Below are 7,753 nucleotides of genomic sequence, written 5' to 3' on the forward strand. Positions count from 1 at the left end.
TTTAAAGCACTCTCTTTATTTCTGTAGAAAACCCCTGGATTTTCATATCCCTGCATTCAGTCTGTTGCAGTATCACTTTTTATGCAGTATTCCACTGTGCACTTGTGAGAGAATGAGAATGAAAAAATCTAATTATAAATGTAAATTTGGAATTACGAACTTTCTTTGCAAACTAATGTTCTAGAATCCTCTTAGTTGATGAACTATTTGATGTTCATATTCCTCTGTATAGATGGATGTCCTCAAGGAGTTTTGTTAAATCACTTCTTGAGCAACCCTGTCTTTTGGCTACTTTCCCCCTGTCTTATTTTGCCATGGCTGCTGCATGCTGTAACAAACTACAGCATACCGTTGTTCTGGTGTAAACAACAGAAATGTATAATTTTCTGGTTCTGGAGGCTAGCCATCAAAAATCAAGGTGTCATCAAGGACATGATTCCTCTGAAAGCTGGGGTTGCAGGTGGAGTGGGAAGGAGCCCATGACTCTCTCCTGGCTTCTGGTGGGTAGCAAGCTATCCATGATGTTTTTAACTCGTGGCATGACTCAATCTTTGCCTCCATCACATGGCTGTCTCTCTGTTTTACTCACAGAAAGTAAGTGTCCACATTTCCTCTGGATTTAAGAACACCAGCCATATCTTCAGAGATCCCATTTACAAGTATGTTTACATTCACAAGACTCGGGGCTAGGACTTGAACATGTCTTTTTGGGAGACACAATTCCAACCATAACACCACCATACATAGGCCCTCTCCCCCTCTTACAGACTCACACCAGCCTTGTTCCACCTTGATCTATTAACATAAAATCATATTCACATTGCGATTAACATTAATTATAAGTGACCTTGATTCAGATCTTTTCATTATCACTTTTGTATTTAACTCCATATCATTTCCTTAACCTTATTAGGTGCTTCATTGCCTATAAAAACAAGCACTCGTCCTCATAAGTAGTTTCACACTAAAAATTAGTTTTGATATATATTTGATTTTTCCTCAAAATTAATTTTGGTAAGGGATTTCTATGAGGATACTTTGTATCTTAAGGGAAATGGTCTTATCCTAGATCTCCCTTACTTGTCTGTTCTAATTCCAATCAGGAGTCTCACTTTTTTTTCTCTGCTCTTCACTACTGCCAATTTATAGATCCAGCTTCAAACAAAGATAATGGTAATAAAAGCAGGGAGAAACTGTCAAGTAATCAATTATTCCTAATCTTCACATTCCTCAGCTCTGTTTCTCTCTTCTGTACAAAATAGAACTCTTTTTCAGTCCTTTTGGTATCCAAGCCTGACTTACTCTCAGGTCTGACCTTATGCTACCTTCTGCCTTGCCACTGTGCCCCAGTCTCACTGGCTTTCTTGTCTTCCCACAAACTTTCCAAAATCCCCACTTCCTGTTTCTTTCTGTCCTCTCTGCTTCTGTTTCTCTTCCTGCAGGGCTCTTGCTAGAATGACACTTGGTCAGACAGTGTTCCCAGATCACCTTATCTAAAATAGCTAGCCTGTCTGTTCCTTTACCCTTTAATTTCTTCATAGAATTTATTACCTAAAATTATTTGTATATGACCTTGTCTTTGGTCTGTAAATTGTAAAGATTCACGAGGGAAGGGACTTTGTCTTTATTGCCACAAACAATGCTTGGCACGTAGTGTGTTCAAGAGCTATTGGTTGAATGAAACATTGACTCCCTCACCTCCATTGTTAAGTGTGATGAACTGGGGCCATTTCTGTAGATGTTGCAGTGGCAGGCAGCCTTCATTGCTTAGGGATCAGAAATCAGTCTATAAACTGGTGATCCATTGGATAAGGAAAAAGTTGGTGCTGGTAATTATTCCTTGAAAAAACAAGCTACTGTGATTTTCATTCACTTTACCAAGGGGCAAATTTACTGCCTGATAATATCCACATCTCAATTTCAGTATCTGTTTAACTGCTTTTTTATATCTTCCTGCTTTTCCACCCTCCTTTTTTTCCTTTTTTTTTTTTAACCTCGAAAATCGAATTTGATTTTCACTTAAACTGAATGTTGTCTGGGTCAGATAAGGTGGGGGAACACAGTGATGTATACTAATTGTTTAGAGTGTGGGAAAGGATCTGGGAGGCCATTTAATCTCATCTTCCAGTTCTGAGATGAAGAAATAGACTGAGAGTATGACTTCTTCCAAGGTCTCAGTTAGTGTCAGAACCAGAACCTCAAGTCCAGATTTCCTAGTTCTCACTTCATAGCCAAGAACATCTAAATTTGTGGCCCAAATCTATTACTTAGTTGTTGACTGATCAAATGATTAAATGCCTCTGTTCTTATATTTGTAGAAAAAAAAAAAAGTCCTTACTTAGAATTGTTCTGAAAATTAAATGAAAATACACATTGCTGTCATCTTTAAACCTTCAATATGTTTTAGTTTTTGCAACTCCTCCCCTCTTCTCATGCTTGCAGTCCTGCCTGTCTTCATGTAGAACTTTATTGTTTCCCTCATTTGACTAGTGCTTTTTCCTTTTCAGAATTCAACTGTAGATCCTTTTCAAAGCCATTAGCTTTCATATGACCAAAATTGTCCAGACAAGTGAAACTTGAAAAGTTTTATTTTAAAAATTTGTGCAATTTTTAGATAGATTTTTTTCCTTTATTGAAAGATGTACATCACTTTTCATTTAGGAAATTTAATCACTTTTTAATTTTTTAATAATAAAGTTTATTTTAGAGAAGTTTTAGATTACTGAAAAGTTACAAAGAAAGTATAAGGGGTGGGGGGTATATGGTAACCTCTTATGTTTTGTTTTTTTTTAATTTTTATGTTTTTTAATGTAATGTTTTGTGTGATCTATTAACTTTTTAAAAAGATAATTTAAAAAAATCAAATCAGCAAATAAAAAGTATAGGAAATTCCCATATAGTCTACTCCCTCCCCCTCCCACATTTTCTCCTATTAATAACATCTTACATTAGTTTAATCACTTCTTTAAATTCCACTATACCTCTACCCTATAGAAAAAAGTCTACCAGAAAATGCTCATTAGTCATGATGCAGGAATGATTCTTCCAGTTTTAAACTGGCATTTCATCTGCTGTACATTTATACTACTCAGTTTAATGAAACTCCTAACAATAATTACAAAACTAAACAAAAAAGACCAAAAAATTACACAGAATGACAGCAGAGGGAGCTATTGATATTTGATTAAATTTTCCATTGCACTGGTTGGGGTTTTTGCTTTTATTTTTTGAAACGATATTTTTACATAAGCTTTCTCATCTTAATTATCAATAACTAGATTTTTTTTTAATCTTATTAGGGATTTACATGAAGTTTGGGAAGTTATGTAAAATACAGTCAATTATTCTATCTGCCTCCATTCAACCACATTATCACTCCTAAAATTCCTATAAAAGTAGTTAATAAGGGAAAATAATTTTACATTTTTAATTTTAGCAGTGGTTCATGCCATTAGCATAAACCTGGGTCATCAATGTCAACTGCTATAGAGACTGCTGTCCCCTGTTGTGTTTTCATTGAACTCCCTAGCAACCTCTGCTGGGCTTCAGAAGTCTTATAGGGATTGCTTGTATGATGGCTATCCTGTCCTTGTTTCAATTTTTTTTTTTTTTTTTTTTTAAAGATTTATTTATTTATTTAATTTCCCCCCCTCCCCTGGTTGTCCGTTCTTGGTGTCTATTTGCTGCGTCTTGTTTCTTTGTCCGCTTCTGTTGTCGTCAGCGGCATGGGAAGTGTGGGCGGCGCCATTCCTGGGCAGGCTGCACTTTCTTTTCACGCTGGGCGGCTTTCCTCACGGGCGCACTCCTTGCGTGTGGGGCTCCCGCATGCGGGGGACACCCTTGCGTGGCACGGCACTCCTTGCGCGCATCAGCACTGCGCATGGCCAGCTCCACACGGGTCAAGGAGGCCCGGGGTTTGAACCGCGGACCTCCCATGTGGTAGACGGACGCCCTAACCACTGGGCCAAAGTCCGTTTCCCCCTTGTTTCAATTTTATAGTGGCATGTAAGCCCTGACAGGGTTAAAATTCACTCAGTGTTTTTTGAAAAGCGCTCGTTAAAGGACATGGGGTTCTACCTGTGCTATATCTGTGTGTGTGTGTGTGTAACATGAGGGTAGGTGGTAGTTGGAGGAGTGAATCTACTTTATGCCACAAACGTGTATGACTAACTTCTGCTTTTGATGTTTTTGTCCCCATCCTCTCACACTCCCCTCTCCCCTCCCCCATACCTCAGAGTCCTCCTTACTCCAAGTCTATCCTCCACACTTCAGCCATAGTTATCATTTCATAATTTCTGAATTCCTCTTCTAGGAATTTTTTCTAGTGTGCATAAGTGCAGAAGAAAATGTGTGGATACATGAGGCTACTCCTTGCAGTATTATCTGTAATAATTTTTAAATTGGGAACTAATCTATCTTCATCTAAAAAGTAAATTGTAGAACTTCCATACAATGGAGGACTGTATAACCATTAATGCTGATGTGGGAAGATGTTAATGTATTTTCTTAAATTAAAAATCTCATGGCACATATAAGGATCTGGACCATGAGTTTTAAAAATTTAATGCATAAGTTTTACTTCCAAGAAGATGAAGGATTAGAAAGGCAGAAGGGATCACCTCTCTCCCAGATAAAATAATGAGAGGACAGACAGAGACTGAAGGACTGCTCTGGGGCTCAGGACACCAGGGAAAGGTGAGAGGTGGTGAGACATTACCCAGAAGAGAGAGGGGCAAAGGAAAGTAGTCTCAGCTGACTGGTAATATCTTGTGAGTAAAGCTGCAGCAGTAGTAGGTGGCACCCATTCCCCCACCCTTGGAGTAAATAGCAGTCTGTGGGCTGCAGTGGCTGTGGACTAAGGGTTTACAGGAGTCCTCTTCCCCAAGAAAGAGGAAAGGGAGGGACACAGCCTACAGTAAATTAGGAGGGGAACTTGGTTTGCTGCATTGGGGTTGCACACTTCCAGGCCAGGTAGAGCTGTCATTGTTTGTACTGAGAGCCTGCAGGGAGCGAAGATAATTTGCCTTCTCAAACACCCTCCCTGCTGCCCTGGGCTGGTTGCTGAGGGGGCAGAGGGAGGGAGTGTGTCTGGCCACAGGAGGAGAACAGCTTCTGAGAAAGTTTGTTTGTGAGGCTTGACCAGCCCTGAGGACATTGCTTCTGCACCACCCACCACAAAGTTACACTGAATACATTCCCTCCTAGCACCTGGGGTCTGAGGTGAGAGGTCTGTTAAAGAGTATAATCTGGTGATAGAGAAGAAAAGTGCATGAAAGGGGAAAAATAATAAAAGAGGCAGTCAGGTGCCTTTACTGGCCCCCTCTCCAAGTTCCTTGGAAACTGGCCTGTACTCCATTACTGGTAACCCTGGTTTGAGCAGTTAAACAGGGGCAATCCTAAATATCTAGAGAAAGTTGAACCAAGAGTCAAAGAATAATGTTAAGACCCTTAACAATAAATTCCTAGGCAAGAGAGAGAAACTAAACATCAGAGTAAATGCAGCATCAGAACTAGGTGCCTAGATATCAGCAAAGAATTATAAGATGTATTAAGAAAAAGGAAGATATGACTCAGGCAAAGGAACAAATCAGAGCTCAAACAAGACACAGGACTTGAAACAACTAATCAATGAGTTTCAAAAAAATCTCCTAAATCAAATGGAGTTGATGGATAAAATGGCTAAAGAAATTTTAAAACATTAAGAAAACACTGGTTGAGCACAAAGAAAAATTTGAGATCTTGGATAGAAAAATAACAGAGTTTATATGGGAATGAAAAACACAATAAGTGAGATTTAAATTATAATAGGGCTATACAACAGAGAATTTGAAATCATGGAAGAAAGAATCAGTGATTTAGATTGTCCCCTGCTCCCACCCTGCTTTTCGCTGTATTATGGCCCTTCTCGGCAGCAGCTTACGCTGCTGCCTCCCTCCGCCCCTCCTCCCAGCCACTGTTATCTTCCCCCTCCCAGCCGATCACTGTTCTCCCCGCCTCATTCCAACCGCCCTCATCCCGTATCCGCCCCGGCACAACCTCTGAAACAACCCCCTCTGCCATCAATGGCTTACGTCATAAACCGCAGGTCCGCCCTTGCCTCTGCAGCCAATCCCCAGCTGCCCCGCGGACATGCCCCTCCCACAACCTTCCCGCCTCCATGAGACTATAAAACCCTATGTACTTCCCAAATAAAATCAGACCTGCGCATAGACCTCGTCTCCGTGGTTCTTCTTCCATCGAACCGCGCGTCCCCACCAAGCCTTGAGCCGCCCGCTGCCGCCCCAGTCCGGCCGTGGGCTCGGCCCGACTCCCGGCAGCGACCCGCCCGCGTGGCAGCGACCCGCCCGCGGTACCGCAGCGGCGGCATTAGATGATATAGAAGACGGCATATCTGAAATTTAAGAGAAAGAAGAACAGAGAGAAAAGAATGGCAAAAATTGAGCAGAAGCTCAGAGAGTTGAATGATAGCATGAAATGGACCAACATACATGTTATGGGGGTTCCAGAAGGAAAAGAGAAGGGAAAAGGGGCAGAAAAAGTATTTGAGGAAATAATGGCTGAAAATGTCCCAATTCTCATGAAAGACATGAATACATGTGTCCTGGAAGCACGGTGTACTCCAATTAGAATAAATCCAAAAAGTCCTCCCTCAAGATACACAATATTCAGAATGCCAGATGCCAAAGATAAAGAAAAAACACTGAAAACAGCAAGAGAGAAGTGAAACATCACAAAAAAGGGACATCCAACAAGACTTAGGATGGATTACTCTTCAAAAACCATGGAGGCAAGAAAGCACTGATATAATTAAGGTACTGAAAGAGAAAAACTGCCAACAAAGAATTCTTTTTTTAATTTAATTTAAAAAAAATTTAAAACAGCTTTAGATCACATGAATGGTACATAAAAAATATAGGGAATTCCTATATGCCCCATCTCCTTCCCCTCCCCCACTTTCCTATAATCACAACATCTTTCATTAGTGTGGTGCATTTGTTACAATTGAATACATTTTAAAGCATTGCTACTAAGCATGGACTACAGTTTTCATTATAGTTTACATTCTCTCCCATACAATTTTATAGCTTTCAACAAAATGTATAATGGCCTGTATCTGTCATTGCAATGTCATGAGGGACAATTCCAATGTCCTGGAAATGCCCCCATATTATCCCTATTCTTCCTTCTCCCCTCCCTCAGAACCTGTGGTAGCCACAACCTTTATATCAAATGATGGAAGTTCTTCCATTGCTAGAATAAAAATAAGTCTATAATAGAATAATAATAAGTCTACTTTCCAAGAATTCTTTATCTGACAAAACTGCCCTTCAAATATGATGGTGAGTTTAAAATAGTCACAGATAAACAGAAACTAAGAAGCTTGTAAACAAGAATCAGTTCAGCAGGAAATACTAAAGCAGAGGTTCTTAACCTTTTTCGTTCCATGGACTCCTTTGCCAGTCAGGTGAAAACCATGGTCCCCTTACTAAGTCCACACTGTACTGTGCATTATTTAATAAATATATCACACCTGAACCAACATGTCTCCACAAGAATAATGTTTTCTTGAATTTCACTTCAAGGTCATGGACCCCTTGTTAAGAACCTCTGGACTAAAGCGAATTTGGCAGCCAGAAAAGAAGAGAGAAAGGCTTGGAGGAAAGTGTTGAAGTGAAGACTACCAGAAAGTGTAATCAAAAGGGTAAAAAGATGGACAAAAATAAGATATGACATATGAAAGCCAAAGGATAAA

Source organism: Dasypus novemcinctus, chromosome 14 (assembly GCF_030445035.2).
Source record: "Dasypus novemcinctus isolate mDasNov1 chromosome 14, mDasNov1.1.hap2, whole genome shotgun sequence".
Classification (NCBI taxonomy): Eukaryota; Metazoa; Chordata; class Mammalia; order Cingulata; family Dasypodidae; genus Dasypus; species Dasypus novemcinctus.